Source organism: Pyxicephalus adspersus, chromosome 3 (genome assembly GCF_032062135.1).
Source record: "Pyxicephalus adspersus chromosome 3, UCB_Pads_2.0, whole genome shotgun sequence".
Lineage (NCBI taxonomy): Eukaryota > Metazoa > Chordata > Amphibia > Anura > Pyxicephalidae > Pyxicephalus > Pyxicephalus adspersus.
The window spans coordinates 59,663,887-59,680,821 of record NC_092860.1 but is presented as its reverse complement, the minus strand read 5'-3'; the positions used below and the strand labels follow the sequence as shown (position 1 = coordinate 59,680,821).

The following is a 16,935-nucleotide window of genomic DNA, read 5'->3' as shown; positions in this document are numbered from 1 at the left end:
TGTATCCTTTTACAATGTATCTTTTTACAATGTATCTTTTTATGTATCCTTTTATAATGTATCCTTTTACAATGTATCCTTTTACAATGTATCTTTTTACAATGTATCTTTTTATGTATCCTTTTATAATGTATCTTTTTACATCTGTTTGGAGGCTTTAGAAGCTCTACACAGTGCCGAAAAAAACCCAAATTTTTCCTCCCATTGACTTTAATGCTGTTCGAATTCGATGTTCGACCACCCGAATTTTTTTGCTATATTCGAGCGAATAGCTGCCGAATCGAATAGTGAGCTATTCGACCAACACTAACCTTCAATTAACAAAATATTATTTCACTTTAAATTTTTAACAAAAACATCTCAACAAAATATCACAAAATAAAAACTTAGTTGATTCCCTTTTTTTTATTCCATAAGAAGAAGATGATAATAGACACTGCTGGGACTCGGTGGAAAGGAGGATTTGTACTTCAAGAAAGATTACAGGGTTACAAGAATAACTACATTTAACTACAAAAGGAAAATATATTGTTGATGAATTGAGCTTGGCCAAAACGTCTGAACCACTTCCTAAATATTGCGTTTGTTTATGAACTCTCATTTAATTTCAATGTTTTGCTTTATCTATTTTGTGTATTATAGTATAGTGCAAAAGAAAAAAAATATTAATTAGCATACCCTAAAATCATAAGTAATCATAAGTAAAATATTTAAAGAAGTAATTTTTAAGTGCTACTTTTATTGGGGGATGTTGGTACAAGCACTTTATTACCCAGATACAATAAGCACTTTATTATTTAAAAGCAATGTCACCAAGATTAAACAGAAAAGAGATTTTTAAAGTATAAGGACATTAGTCCAAGATAAGTTTTAGGGTATGCTAATTAATATAGAAAATATACAAAATAAAGAAAAACATTGAAATTAAATGAGAGTTCATAAACGCGACATATAATAAGTGGATTTAGACTTTTTGGCCAAGCTCATTTCATCAAGATTATCTTTTCCTTTTGTAGTTAATCCTGTAACTTTGAAGTACAAATCCTCTTTTCCACTGAGTCCCAGCCTTGTCTATTATTATTTTCTTCTTATGGAATAAAAAAAAGGGAATCAACAGTGGTGACTATCACTCAGAGTAACTGTACGTTTTTATTTTGTGATATTTTGTTGAGATGTTTTTGTTAAGAATTTAAAGTGAAATAACATTGGAATATTTTGGTAATTTATTGTTATTGGATTGTTATCTTTGGATCCCCTTGTTCCTGAGGAAGCGGCCTTAGTTGCTGCGAAACGCATCAAAGTTTTTGGAAATGCCTCAGTAAGAGATTTTTCCAGAAGGAGAATCATATGAATGTAATATTAAAAAAAAACTCTTGATTTTATTGTATATCACAATTTTTAAATGCAATGTTTCAAATAAAATGCAATATGATTTTATATTGTCAAATCAGTTGTTTGCACTTGAACTCAAAAGTCATCTAAAAAAAAAAGTTTGGTTTCCTCGGAAACCTGGTTGTTTCTTGTAGTTATTTGTAAGGATGACTTTCTTTCCCCTGGCCAGCTTTATAAGTGGCATTATTCATGTTGACCAGCACACTAAAAAAACTATATATATTGATTCATAATATTATACAATTGATTGTCAAAATATGGTGAGTGAGTTTCATCATATACATGTTTGATAATATACAATTTTAGGGATCTGAAGATGTCTTAACTATGAAATATAAGATGTAAAGACTGAAGAAGTGTGCAAGACATTCCTCCTCTTAAATGTATGAATATAAGTTGATTTTAAAGCGACACACTAAGTTTAATACTGTTGTGCAAGACCTGTGCAAAGTCACATATGAACATATATACAGCTGGATATTGAGTGTGATGAGATCCATAAAGTAAGTTTGATTATCTAACATTCTTGCAGCACAGTACATATTAGTAAAAAAAACTATGTGGTATGTCTTAAATATAATGAAACCTAATGTTATGTTTGTTACAGTATTTTGTCTCTTTGATGTCCCATGTCTCCTGAGGAAGAAATTTTTTGTGAAACACGTCACAAACTGGAAAAAAGGGACAATTTCAATAAAATCTGTGTTTGCTTGGTCACCCAGCCTTACTGACGAAAGTGTATACTCTTCAGCATTGGGGAGCGTTAATAAATCAGGCCCAATATGTGATCAAATGTAAATGATTATGTCAATGCTAGATAGAATTTTGGAAGGAACATTGAATGTGCCTTCCTATTATCCTTTAATTGCTTCGCCTGGATAAACTGGATAAACATTTTTTTCAAACTATTGTATGTCTAGAAATAAAACTAACGTCTAAAGTTTATGAAAAATAAAATTTGTGTTTGCCTCTACAGCCTGACAGAGCTATAGTTGCATATGAATGTTGCATCCACATGGCTCGTATTACCCCCTGATTGGTCGTCATTTCGCACTTGCTGAGTTTTGCACCTGTCTGTGTATATTTAGCTGCTCAAGCCCTGCCAGAGAGCCGCGTGAGGGCGTCTTAGTGTGGATCTAAAATTTTAAAGGTAAGAGAATTATTCTTTGAATGTGCATTTTCAAGATGAATAGGATAGTAAAAATAGAGACCTTTTAAAATGTGCCTGGAAGTATTTACCATATCAGTCGCCAGGGTCTCTGGTAAAGAGTATGTCTCGGAAAAATGTGATCTATATTTAGCATGTAGCTTGCTGAAGCAGGCAAAATCTTCAGATAATGGGCAGCCCTTTTCAATCCAGTGAGGTAATAAAAATTGTTAATAAATTTACACCTTCCAGGCTTTATTTTTCAATAACTGTTATAAGTTTAGCTAACCTTTTGAACATTTATGATGTGATAAACAGAGATGTCTTACATGCATGGCTCCTGCTATACCTGTCTTATCCTTTCATTGCTGGACTGGTTTTTCTACTCAAACACCAACCTAAATGTATTTTACTGATCACAATTATCCAAAATAAATTATATAAAGCTTGTAGGTCCTAGTTTTGTATTTGTGATAATTGCAAAGATATTAACAAAAGTTTATAAACGGATGTTTATAAAATTTTATCTTTTGTTATTATTGCATACAAACTGAATCCAGAATACAGAAAGTCCTAATTGTGTGGATTTTTTAAAAACTTTTTTATTACCTTATACTGTTTTTTCTAATTGTTGTTATCTTGATAGACCCTTGATGCCTCCTTTACTTCCAGCCTAGAGAAAGTAGTATCAGAGTCACTAATTGGTTGTTTGTCCGACTGCTGCCACCATCCTACTAAAGTATATTTGCGGGGTTACAGAGGAAACAGGAGAGCATTGGTACCAAGAGTAGGGGGGATAAGAGGGGGTCAACACTTAGGCTGGAGGTAGAAGTGTTTGGGCATCATTAAAGTTGCCTGAATTACAAATTTCTACATACTTCTTTTCAAAATCCTATATTATGATTTTATAATTCATTATAGTCTGGACAATTACATATTTTGTTCCAGATAAAAAATGCACCAATGCAGTCTGTGAATAGTAAGAATGACTAGGTGTTTTAAAAGATAAAAAACTTTTCTAATTCTTAACCCCCCACCATGAAAAAAAGAAGTCATTATTGAACTGAAAATGTGTTTATAGCATCATATAGAGTTAATAATGTGTACCATAAATTGTTGCCTTTTTTGTGGTCATGGGCAATAAAAGTCTTGACATATTTGGTAAATATTTACTGAACTCAGTCCACCTACATTTTACAGAAAATGTGGAGAAAGTGTGTAGTGTGTGCGCATGCATATGCACTAAAATGTATTGGGTATACTTTTTAATGCATTTAATAAAGTAACTACTATCTATGAGTCCTTCGCTTCAAAAAAGTATTTAATAATTAATAGTTTAAAATTTTATCGGGTTTTATTAATCGAGAGCTCTTCCCTACAGTAACTCTTTGCCATTGTTGACTATGAAGAGGACCCTGCAGACTCAAGGTTCTAGCTTTTTACTTTAGAAAAGCAAATTATAAAACCAGTAACAGTATAACATACAGCCAGTAGGAGGACCACAAATAAAAAAAATCTTAGGGGAGAGCACTGAGCCCAGAGTTGGGATGTACCATTTGATTACACATCTCTAGCACCTTTCTACAGTAGTATGTAATACATTAAAATGTGCTTGCTGCATGCAATATAGGGGCCCAAGTCATTTTGTTGGGGAAGGTCTCAAGTTTTTTCTGCATAGGGGCCTACGTCCACCACTGTCCAGAGCAGCTTTTCTCAACCTTTTTAACCTCCGCCTTTTTTTAATGGGGGAATCCTTATTTAAATACAGAATGTTCATTTTTGGTGACTATAACTAAAATCAAAAATTATATTCTACAATTATTTACTTAAAAATATACATTTCAAAGCACATGGCATACTCACGAATTGAAGAAAATCCATATAAGAATGGGCAAAAGGATCAAAAAATGTTGAGCAAAAAAAAGTAAATTGGAATGGAAAACAGAAATCTTAAGTTACATTCTTATGTACAAGAAAAATATCTGAATTCACTACATCAAGAGGAATGTTTTTCAATAGTGAGCTAAATGTTTTCAGAAAGGGTAAAAAGTGTGTCCTAAGTATTATTTTCTAATGGCAGTGAAAAGTGCTCGCTTTCTACAATAGGATGGAGGAATGTTGTTCAAAAGTAATAGAACCTATGGAGGGTGCTTTGGGTCCTCACATGGAAGTTTCTTTTTCTCAAATGTATGAGTATAACATTGTCATGCAAACTTGTGTATTCATTTGTTTGTGTTTATTAATTAGATATGATACTGATTGGTAGTTGTTATCATTTCCTTTATATTTTTTTCCTTTTGTGTGCTTTTCGTTTCTTTAATAAAAAAATTACAAAAAAATAATAATAGTAATACTAGCACTGAAAACATGTACTACTCCTGTAATTGATCTCAATGTTTGTAACTCTTTCTGAATCCTAGGTTCAGGCTGTACACAGAAACCCAAATTCTCTGAACATCAAAAATTAGGCCTTTGCACTCCTATTGCTATGCCCACTGCTATCATTCAACTGGCAGACCCTAGAGCAATGGTTCTTGACCTTTTGAAATTGGGGAACCCTTGGAATACCTTTCAGGTCTTCAGGGAACCCCTACTATAATTACTATTTCCACCACTCAAAAGTACATCAGTGTGGTTGTCAGTAGGAAGAATGCCTTTTACATTGCTGGTCAGCCACCTCTGGAGGAACCCTAGTTGAGAAAATCTGTCCCAGATCCTAGAACTGCCAGGGACAGAAAAGGCAATTGGATCTAAAGAATGTGACCGAGGTTAATGCCAGAAATCTTTTTAGCTGTTAGCTTTTTGTGGAAACAAAGAATCTTTCTGTGGAAAAAATAAAAAGGAATGTGATACCATATTAAACTGCTATTAACACAAACTATTACTAACTTTATTGGATTTTATATGCAACAGACATTATGCTTTTTTAGTTGTTTGTAATTCAGACCAGCAATAGGGAATTCTGAATAGTTTGCATGGTTGAACTTGGTATTATTGGTGGAACTTGGTACTTGGTACCAACTTGGTAATGCTTGGTACTTGAACTTGGTACTTGATAATGCAACTTGGTTGGTACTGGTCTGACTTGTCCGGAGTTTATGTTGTTTATTGTGCTGTTGTTCCTCATATTCGGTGTTACCTATAAAGGTAGCCCGAATTCAAAATGTTTAAAATAATATGTGTACAGCTGATGTACAACATAATTATAGCACTCTTGTCAGAATTAAATAACTACATTTCCAATTTTTTTTAGTGCAACTCTCAGTAGAATTCAGGTACTATTGAGTCTTTTTTTTTTTTTTTTTGGCAGAACTGACCTTGTTTGTAACAAAAGGGTTACCAGATGGAACAGAATGTTACGTCAATTACTTTAATTTCCTTTACTTTAATTCCTTTACACTTAAAACCACATGCCTTATATTAGGATTAATCTACCACTCCTTTGCATATTGTATTTTGGGATTGTATCTGGATATTGAACTTCAACCCTACCAATTAGATTTAGACACCCTGTTCATTTTTGCAAGGCCACATCCCTATTCTAATACAAAATGGAGGTCTGAGGGGTTCCCTCAAAGAAAATTTTAACAATTAAATGTCAAAAAACAATAACTTTATTAAATACCATTAAAAACATTGACATAAAAAGAACCTAAAAATGTGCAACAAACACTACAAGAAAATTCCTGTCTGGGTTACCCAATCAAAGGGTTTCACAGATTAATCCGCTTCCTCGGGAAAAAAGACAGGGATATCTATAACACTGCACAACAACGACTTTGCTCCTGGGAATAACACATGTGATTTACATGATATCGAGTGTGCTGATTCCAAATCTGCCTACAAGTATTACTTAGGATGTGAAATTGGAGATCAGGATATCTGCTGTCAGGTGTGTTACATTGGCCTAACACAATGGTTGAATGGGAAAAGGAATAAAATGCCTTTTGCTGTGCCTTTTGCTGTGCAGTGGGGATTGTTCATAGACTCGAGCAAACCAAGTTTGAAAGCTGTATTGCTGGCTAAAACTGGGCAGCACGGTGGCTCAGGGGTTAGCACTCCGGCCTTTGCAGCGCTAGGTCCCAGGTTCGATCCCCAGCCAGGACATTATCTGCATGGAGTTTGCAGGTTCTCCCCGTGTCTGCGTGGCTTTCCTCCGGGTACTCCGGTTTCGAGGGACGCATACGTGAACGCTGGGTGTTCTAATTCTTTCCGAACTTCTGTACTTCCATGCAAAAATTGTTAAATTTTTTGCATGGAAATTTATTTTAGATTGTAGGCTATAATTCACCGAATTCAACCGCATAACTCACGGAAATATGTCCAAAATTTAATAATAAAACATTTTTTTTTAAAACAAAAAAAAAAAATCTTTAAAAAAAAAATAGTGTATAATGTAATGTAACTGTACAGTAGCTTATACAATATATATATATAAAACAATTATATATATATTATATAAAGATTTCTTTGTATTGGACTCAATACAGTTTTTTTTGTATTGAGTTCAATACAAAAAGTTATTTGAATTTCCCGCCCCGCCTCCTGCACCGACGCATGCAGCGACGTCACCGGGACACCCCGGAGATCGTCACTGCACTCCCCAGGAGATGAAGGAAGAGGACAGACGTGTCCGGAGGAGCTGCGGGGACCGGGTAAGTATTTTCTTACAGTTGTAATACAACGTTTGTTTATATTTTTAACCGCCTAAGAAAAGTTCGGGTTTAACACTTTTTGCAAGTGTTTTTACCCCGAACTATGTCAGGTTTAACGCCCAGGTGGTTAATATAATGTTAAAAATGTGGCAATGCTTTAATAGCATCATGCATGTGATATCAGATGGGGACAAGACAGACAGTGACCCCCTCTTATCACTGTCCATATTCTATATAAAAACACTGTCTATGACATTTAACCACAGTGTGTAATGATGTCATCGTCAGCGCAGTGTGACAGCTGTGTGTGTGTAAAATCTGCATGTCATATTCTGCAGCCTAACAACTCGCTGTGTTCAAACCTTCATATCTCCTAAACCGTTGTATTAACTTGAAATTTTTAAGGTGCACTTGGAGGCATAGGAAACTTAAACTGTAGGTGCAAGTGGGGGACACTTGTGGCTAAACCTTTTTAAAATGTAATTAGTATGGCATTATGAGAAGATAAATCTCTACCTAGCAAAATTTGCTGTCTGCTCTGTTATACATATCTGTCTACATCTTACCCTAAACCCCAATTTCTCCAGAATTAAGAGGTGGAGGGAAACAAAAATATAGGTGAAAGTGGGAGACACTTGTGGCTATCACCTTTCATCACCATGGCATCATTACAACATTAAAAAAAATCCTTTAAAATGCATTTACTTGTTACATATGACTGTAACCTTCCAGTACCTCAACCTCAATAAAATTTAGTGGGCAGAGTTAATTTTCTAATGATGCCATAGTTATGAAGTTTTAGGGTATGTTAGTCACAGATGTTCCCCACTTGTACCTATATTTTTGGTTTCTTACACCTCCCCATTCCCCAATTGAAGTTCAAAATGTTAGTTAAGTGGACAGGAATGTGTAACAGGGCAGGGAAGCCCATTTTGATGGGCAGAGTGTTTTATGTACTAATGATGCTGTAGTAATGAGATTGTAAGGGGAGAATGTGCCCGCCACTTGCACCTATATTTTCAGTTTTGTACCCCCCACCTCAGAGAAATTGGGGTTCAAAGAAGAGAAGCAGGCAGTAGTTTCATAGGTAAAGATTTGTGACAGGTAGGTATATATTTAGGGGTCCATCCCCAATGCTCCTTGCTATGTTAGTGGCTCCGGGGTCCCCAATTTGCATTTTCAATTTGGGACTCCTAGTTGCACTTTCCTCTGAAACGGCAACTTTTTACATTTGTGACCCCCATATCTTGAAATTGTTTAAAGCTGGGGGGCTGAAATTGTAGTAACTAGTATCTATGAGGGTCCCTGTACACCCTGAAAATTACAGGTCATTGTGACATACAGTTTAGGAGATATGGAGGTTTGTACACAGAGAGCTGTGAGGATGCAGAACCACATGCAGACATCACACACAGCTCTGGCAGTGGATACATTTCACCTGCAGCTTTTTTTTTTAAATAGAAATTCCAGTTCGTGCTATGAGATGGGGGCGGGGCTGCCTGTTTCTCATTTACATGAAGGCTGAACTGTGTGCTCACCTCTCATCCCAGCAGCAATCCTCTGAACGGATGACATAGAGCACAGATGGCACAGAGCAGCCTCACTGGGATCCGTGCAGAGGATAAGAGCTGACGAGGAGAGGTGGGCAGGGTATTCACAGCAGCCAGGCGGAGCAACCGGCTAAAACCCTCTGGGGCGAACTATGTGAATCCATGAAGGTAATTTTGAGATTGATTATCTATTCAGAACACAAGTGGAACCTGAAGGTGATGGCACTTCTTGACCTGCAATTAGGATATACAAAATATATGTGCTTTCTGTGCCTGTGATGACAGCAACCATTACAAAGTGAAAGAATGGCCACCCAGACCTGAACACAATGTTGCCCAGTACAACGTGAAGCATAAAACACTCATTGATCCACAGAAAGTTTACCTTCCACCACTTCATATTAAATTTGGATTATTGAAAACTTTGTCGTTGCAATGGATTGTGATGCTATGGGTTTTCAGTATCTGAAGGACAAGGTATAACAGATACTATAACAGATACGAAAGCAGGAATTTTTGTTGGTCCTCACATCCGCAATTTGATGCATGACGCCACATTCAGAGACAAACTCAAACCACTTGCTGCTTAGGATTCATTTGTGCACAAAACTTTCTGGGCAACCAGCCAGCTTAAAACCATGCTGAACTTGTGAACAACATGCTAACAGCACACCATCAACTTGGCTGCCGAATGTCACTTAAAATTAATTTCTTACACTCCCATCTGGACTTCTTAAAAATGTTTGGGTGATGTAAGTGATGAAACAATGGAGACAAGATATCAAGGCCAGTGCAACCCCAACATGATGGGCGACTACTGCTGGTTTCTGCAACGGGAGACAACGGAGAGCCACAAACACAAAAACAAGTGCCTGAAACACTTCTGAAGTGTACATTAGTGTGTTGAACAAGGTGAATTATGTGTAATTATATATGTTGTTGCAATATAAAACTACGTTTTTGTAATGTCATGGAACTACGAGGCAAAAGTTGGTTATGTATAGAGATTACATAGTAACTGCAGAACGAGAGAATGTAGCTAATCGCCTTTATATGTGTAATTAACTTAAGATCCTGTCGTCCTAGGTAGAATCAGATTTATTAAAATGTATTTAAAATTATTTTTTTATGATGCAGTGTAATTAAAATACATTTATTCACTATAAATCACAATGTTCGATCAATATTAAACAATTAAACTTCAAATTTCTTTTTTTCCCCTTTCAGATGTGGATGTACGAGAGGGTGCTGAGAAGTTCCTGGCTTTGCCCAGAATGAAGAGTTATGAAATAACACATTTATTCAACATATTCCCCACTGAGACTGATGCACTTGGTACAGCCTAGTTGCAGCTTTTCTAGACCTTTTTTTCTAGAAATGTCTTCAAAACGTTGCCCCCTCAGGTGTTTCTTCAAATTTGGAAACAGATAATAGTCGGAAGGTGCCAGGTCAGGTGAGTAGGGGCGATGGTGGACCATTTTGAAACCTAGGTTGTTCAATTTGGCAGCCACAACGTTGGACATGTGCGCAGGTGCATTGTCCTGCAAAAAAAAAAAAACCCTTTGGTCAACTTTCCACGGCGTTTCATCTTAATTGCCTCTTTTGCCACCGTCTTTGTCCCAGAAAACAGACGCCATGACTTTTTTGGCTGATTTCTGTGTTCGGAACTTCTTCGGCCTTGGGGACCCGCTGTGGCGCCATTCCTTTGACTGTTCTTTGGTTTCAGGATCATAGATGTGGAGTCAGCATTTATCCTCAGTCTCCAACCTAGCCCAAAAGTCTTATGTAGCTTCAAAATGGGCCAAAACGGCTTTGGATGCTGCAACTCGTTCCTTCTTCTGATCACTGTTCAAACATTTTGGCACCCACTTCACTGAAAGCTTGCACATGTCTAGGATAGTGGTGATAACAAACCCAACAAGCTCCTGTGAGATGTCAAGTATCTGGGCTATCTTTTTTGTGGATATTCGCTTGTCCTCAATAATCAGCTCATGGAGAGCATTGCAGGTTGCCGGGTCAGTTGAGGTTGGGGGGCGCCCACTGCGGGGCTCATCTTCAATGGTAAAATGCCCAGTCTTGAAACAGGATATTCAGGTTTTGACAGTGCTGTAGAAAGGACACTTCTCCCCCAGTGTTTGTGACATCTTAGTGCGAATGTCCTTTGCTGACTTTCCCTGGAGAAACAAAAACTTAATGACGGCCTGTAACTCCAACGACGTGAAACTTGCTTGTGCCTCTGCCATTACAGCTTCTCACTAAAAGAAAAAACGTTTTAAGAATTTGCAAAGACCTGGTATTTGCACAGTTACATACTAAGATATTAGGCTATCATATGCCCCCACAATAATTTTTCTATTTTATCTGGAAGGGGGCAAAGCCAGGAACTTCTCAGCCCCCCCTCGTACCTGGGGTTTGTAGCACATGCGGCCCTACCCATAGGGTGAGAGGAGGCAAAGACAGCAGCTTTTAGAATGTATCTCGGTTGTTTTCAATTATCTAGCAACAGAAAATAGGATCATCAAAGTATTATTACATGTACATAATTGTGTAAATACATAATTATAACCAAAATTCAATCAAACCAATCTTGCATTGCTACCAGCTTGAAAGGAATCAATCTGCAGCAATTAATTCCATTTAAAGTGAGTACCCCTTAACCACCACGCAGGTGATTAATATTAAAATTATCACCATGTGACTTCAATATCATTCCATCTTTGTTACTTGCCATTCAAAGTTCTCAATAGTATGATCCATATTGTCTATCTTCTTAAATGGTCTCCTTTTTAACATGTTTCCATTCAATCTCACCAAGTATTTTTAGCAAAAGCCTATTGTATAAAGATGAAATTACTCTCTGCTCCAACCTCATCTGATAAGATCACAATAAATATCCTTTAAAAGCCTCACAACTTACTTTACAACTCATGGGTCCTTCCATTTTGAGCTTCAATGTTTCCCTTCCATTATAATGGTCTGCATCCGCCTGCTGTCAACACATTCCTGCAAATGACCTCTCCACATGGGAGGCTATGTTTGTACAGGAAATCCTCTGTATTTGACCGCCAAAACCGGAACCGATGTCAAAACAGGAAGTGGCGCCAAAACCAGAAGTGAACCCAAAACCGGAAGTGACACTGATGCAGGGCCAGATTCTAGTGTCTTTCCTGCCTATTTACCATTCAATCATCTCTTACTGGGTAAGTATTTGGGGGGGGGGGGGGGGGGGTCGTGCATAGCATTAATGCACGCCTACCCTTATTCCAACAGTATCCACCACCAACTGCTGCCTGCAATGGATAGAGACAATATCTCCCATACACAGATGGCCATCACATCCGATGGCGGGGCGCACAGGCAGCACACCAACAACCTATTCCCCAGTCAGATAAACTACCTGACCATTATAAGGAATGATCGTTGTGTATTTCATTTCTCCTATGTACAAAGAGGAGATAAAAAAGGTATAATTTCCCCTCAAGTAGAATGAGAGTTTGCCGTTGTCCTAGCATTGTACATTCACATCAGAAATTACAATATAGTTAAATTGTACATAGAATACAGGTATTCAATATTTCACAATGGAATTTCCATAAACACCTTAGTTACTGTTTCTCGATATTCAAAGTTAATCCATTCATAGTACATCAATACATTGAGTTAAAACATCAAATCAATGAATTACATAGTTATTAATATATTTATCATATATGGCACAGTTTTTCACCATTTTTTATCATATACATTTCAATTTTTATTTTCATATATATAATTGTTCTAAGTATTGATGTATAATAAAACAAAAGGGGAAGGAAGGAATACCCAACTGTTCAAAGGGGGGCAATTGGTCCTAAAGGTAGAATTGAAAACTTAGGACCTCATTTAGTCCTGGAAAATTAGTTGCATTTAAAAGGTAGAATTTTTTTTTTCTCCTTTTGTAGAATATGTTTATCCCAATTCCTTCCTCTAGAGTTCAGGTATTTGTTCTAGGGCCGGAAATCTTAATTCATCAATATTGAAGCTGTGGCACATTCCCATGTGGAGTCTCAATGTGGTGATTACTTTCCCATTGTGGAGCATATAAATGTTTGTAAATTCTTTTAAATTGCCTTTTAGTCTTCCCCACATAAACGGCTACAGCTACAAAACGCAAGAAATATTATTCGTTTGGTTCTACAATTGACTATTCGTTTGAGATTAGGAGTAATCTCTATGGATATTTTTATCCTATCCTCCTTTCCATGGATCCAGGGACATTGTCCCCTTGATCCTCAATGGAGGGTGTCTGCTTTAGCTTCTGATGCTTTTCTGTTCCTCTCTTTCATAGTGGCTGTGTATGATTTTTGTCCTTTAACCGGGGCAGCTTTCTAAAAGTTACTTGTGGATATCTATACGTTTATTAATAGCTGAAATTGAAGTAAGGATTGGTCAAAATTTCCTACAGATATTCCTCAATATATAATGTTGTTCCCAATACCAAGTGATGATCCTTACCTGATCAGCTTGTTCATTACTTTGTTTGGTGGTAAACAATATTTCTTTTCTGCCCCATTTTTTCACTCTATTGTAGGCTTTCTTTAAGGTAGTTTTCTTATACCCTCTTTGTAATAGCCTAATTTGTAGAGCCTTTTTAAATTCTTCATCCTTGGGACAATTTCTCTTAGTTCTCAAGTACTGAGAAAAAGGGATGCTCCTTTTCAGTTGCTCAGGGTGCGCACTTCTTGCAGACAAAATTGTATTCCCCGCTGTCGGTTTGCGGAATAATTTTGAGGCAATTGGAAAATCTAAAATAGATCTAAATTAATACAAATTTCTATACCGAGAAACGGAATACAAGTATCACTGTGTTGCATTGTAAAATTGAGAATAAAGTCATTATTACATACCTTTTCAAAAAACTCTGTCAACAAGGCCTCGGAACCCTGCCATAGGATGAGTACATCATCGATGTACCTCAGCCATACCAAGACATGGTGGAAGTACATCGGGAGAGCCTTATCTGCCATGATTGTTCTCCCCCCCCCCCCCAGGTACAGGTTGGCATATGTTGGGGTACAACATGTCCCCATTTCCACCCCCTGTACCTGGAGGTAGGTGTTCCTACTAAAGGTAAATTCATTCTGGGTAAGTATTGAACTTTACAGGATAATGCATTGTATTGGATAGTCACATTTAAAGAAATCACAATATAAACAAAACAGTAATTGTTTAGTGTCAGGTGTTTACCAAGTTTTGCTTGTAATTTTAGACAGGCCCCTGATACAAAAACATTAGTAATTTTTTTAATAAATATTTAATATTGAGGCATGCAGGTCTGTCAATAAATTTCAAAGAGGGCAAGAAAAACATGATCATGCTCTTTTAACCCTTCACACTTGTAAAGCACCATTTTTTCACCAATGGTGTAAAGCACCATTATGTAGTATTATATTTAGCTAGCAGGTGGAGCTGTAGTCTTCTTTCCACCTTATTAGTATTGCATGCTTTTTCTGCAGTGCTAAAGAGAGAACCTATTATTTATGGAAAGTCAGACACCAGTTGAAAACTCACACACACATGCTGTTACTTTAGCTAACTGTTTTGTAATTTTTTTTTTTTAAAAGTTCTTGGTCTTTTAATATGATGGGTAGTGAGAAAGGCATTGAAATTAAACGAGGTTTTAGAAGCTTGCATGCCTGGATCATCTATGATTCTGTAGATCTGAAACTTACCACGGATTATATGTTTACTTTGTTTTTTGAGCGATTTTGACTGTCAAGGACTCATGGCTACACCTTCTCCCAGTGTATTAATGACAAATGAAATACAGTATAGCGACTAAATACCTATGCAGGCATCAGCAGCCTGATCCGCGCGGCTCCCTAAACCTCTCCTAATCCGGCTCCATCGCAGCACAATCTTCGGACGAGGTTTCTTCCCCACACTTGTATCAACCTCGCAGGTATGGTTGGAAAGGCGAGGGACAATCAGAGAGACCGATTTTCTCGGTTACAGGCACAGGGAAGCAGATCCAGGATGGCAGAAGTGCAGGACAGCGTGTCACAATCCAGGCTGAAATCCGCTCCCAGCTCTTCCCACAGTACTCCCCTTGAGAAGGGTAACGAAAGTTTAGCAGCCTAATGCTCACCACCAGCATCACCAACGCTAAGCTCCCAAGGTCCCAGATCTCCTCATCTCAATCCCCACCATGCTATGCATATTACTGCATAGCTCCCTGATCTCTGGTGATGAAGAACAAATATCTGCACAGTTTTCACCTGCTACACAAGCTCCCAAGCCCCTCTTAATGTATATGCTCCTGATTTTCAATCCAGGATTGCTACATCCATTACTATTGAAGGGAAAAATAGGCTGCTCCACCACATGGCTGTTTTGTTAGAGCTGAAATTGGCTAAACCGTCATCATCTATTACTACAGAAGTGCAGAAAGATCTTTAGAGTTTGGGCGCACGATTAGATCTAATTGAGTAGAAGCTGGATGACACTATATCTATACCTATATCCTACTAGATTGTAAGCTCTTCGGAGCAGGGTTCTCTCCTCCTGTATCAGTGTCTGTATTAGTCTGTCATTTGCAATCACTATTTAATGTACAGCGCTGCGTAATATGTTGGCGCTATATAAATCCTGTTTAATAATAATAATAACATCTATCTACTATATCTGAGTCACTCAAAATACTTCTCAAATTATGGTGCTGGAAAATCAAATTGCGAATCTTCAAATTAAACTGGAAGATCTAGAAAACTGCTCCAGACGCAGTAACTTCCGCATTAGAGGGGTTCCAGAGTCACTGAAAGACACCATAGAGGCAACTAGGAGATTCATAAGATCAATATTACCAGAGGTTCCAGAATTGCACATAGAGTTGGATAGAGCTCATCATGCGCTGACTGGACAAGGTGGATGGTCCTCCATGTGATATCATTGTGAAGCCCCACTACTTTTCGACTAAAGAGGCTCTTAATAAGGCAAACAGGAACATGGAAAACCTGCACATGGAAGGTCATCCAGTCCAGATTTTCTCTGACCTAATCTGTTCTAACTGATCTGTTCCGTTATCCAACAATATAAAGTATTGTTGGGCATTTCCTTTAAGGCTCTTGTTTCAATATAATGGCAAAACCTTTTAACATTCATGGAAGGGGAAAACCTCTTTAAAGAACTGCATTTACTTACTCTAAGCACTTCCACACATTCGTCATGCTCTATTTAATCCTTTGTGGCAGAAAGTGAAATTAACCTTCAAGGCCTCTAGCAGTGCTCCCTGAAAGGTTTTGAAAAGTTTATTTCCTGTTTGTTTACCTCCATCCTCTCTTCAGTAAGAAAAAGAAGAACCTTACGAAGAAGATGGACACAGCCTTCTTGCTCACCCGTTGACTAAAAATGAAATACATTTGCACATACAGAATTTCTTCTCATTCAATAAATATGCAGATACCTCCCCGGTAATAAATTGGGAAGCCCACAAAGCCACGATCAGAGGTGAAATCATCAAACTGGGGTCTAGGTTAAAGAAAACTCAAAACCAACAAATAGATCTCAAATTTAAGGAATACCATAACATCCAGCACCAACATAAAGATAACCCCCTCCCTGATTCCCAAACCCAATTGGAGTCGGTGCGTTTGAAACTTAATTTTCTACTCACCACTAGAGCTGATAAATCTTTACGCTATACCTTTTATAGATGTAGTGGTAAACCAGGTAGATTATTAGTTAACAAACTAAATCCTAGAACTAACGTTCATGTCTTCCCCAAAATCAAGCTGAAAGGAGGTAAATTATCACAGCATCCTAGGAAAGTTATGGCTATGTTTCATGACTTTTATAATCAGTTATATGGTTAACCCGATCTTGTATCACAAGCTGATCTTGACGATTTTCTTAAGAAATGTTACCCACATTGAAAAACAAACACAAAGCCATCTCGGCGGAAGAGCTGTTGACCTCAAGCTACTTCAAACTAGTAGTGCACCTCGTCCGGATAGATTTTCAAATGCTTATTATAAAGAATTTGGCCCCACCTGGTGGAGTACTTTAACTACCTCAGGAAAGAGAATCCCCTCCCCCCTAGGGCAAACTCAGCTTATATTAGCGTAATCCCTAAACCAGGGAAGGATGCCACTGAGGTCTCAAATTATAGGCCAATTTCTCTTATAAATTGTGATCCAAAACTGATGACAAAGAT

General features: G+C 37.4%; 1 protein-coding gene across 3 annotated transcripts in view; it reads left to right on the top strand.

The window, feature by feature from the left end:
- Positions 1-16,935, top strand: part of JSRP1 (junctional sarcoplasmic reticulum protein 1) — a 103,699-nt gene that overhangs the window by 43,151 nt on the left and 43,613 nt on the right. For 2 of the 3 annotated variants that reach the window (XM_072404880.1, XM_072404881.1), the window contains exon 2: positions 2,369-2,542. The exons of the other annotated variant lie outside the window; for it this stretch is intronic. The gene's annotated coding sequence lies outside the window, so the exon portion shown is untranslated. The remainder of the gene's footprint in view (positions 1-2,368; positions 2,543-16,935) is intronic. 3 annotated transcript variants of the gene reach the window in all.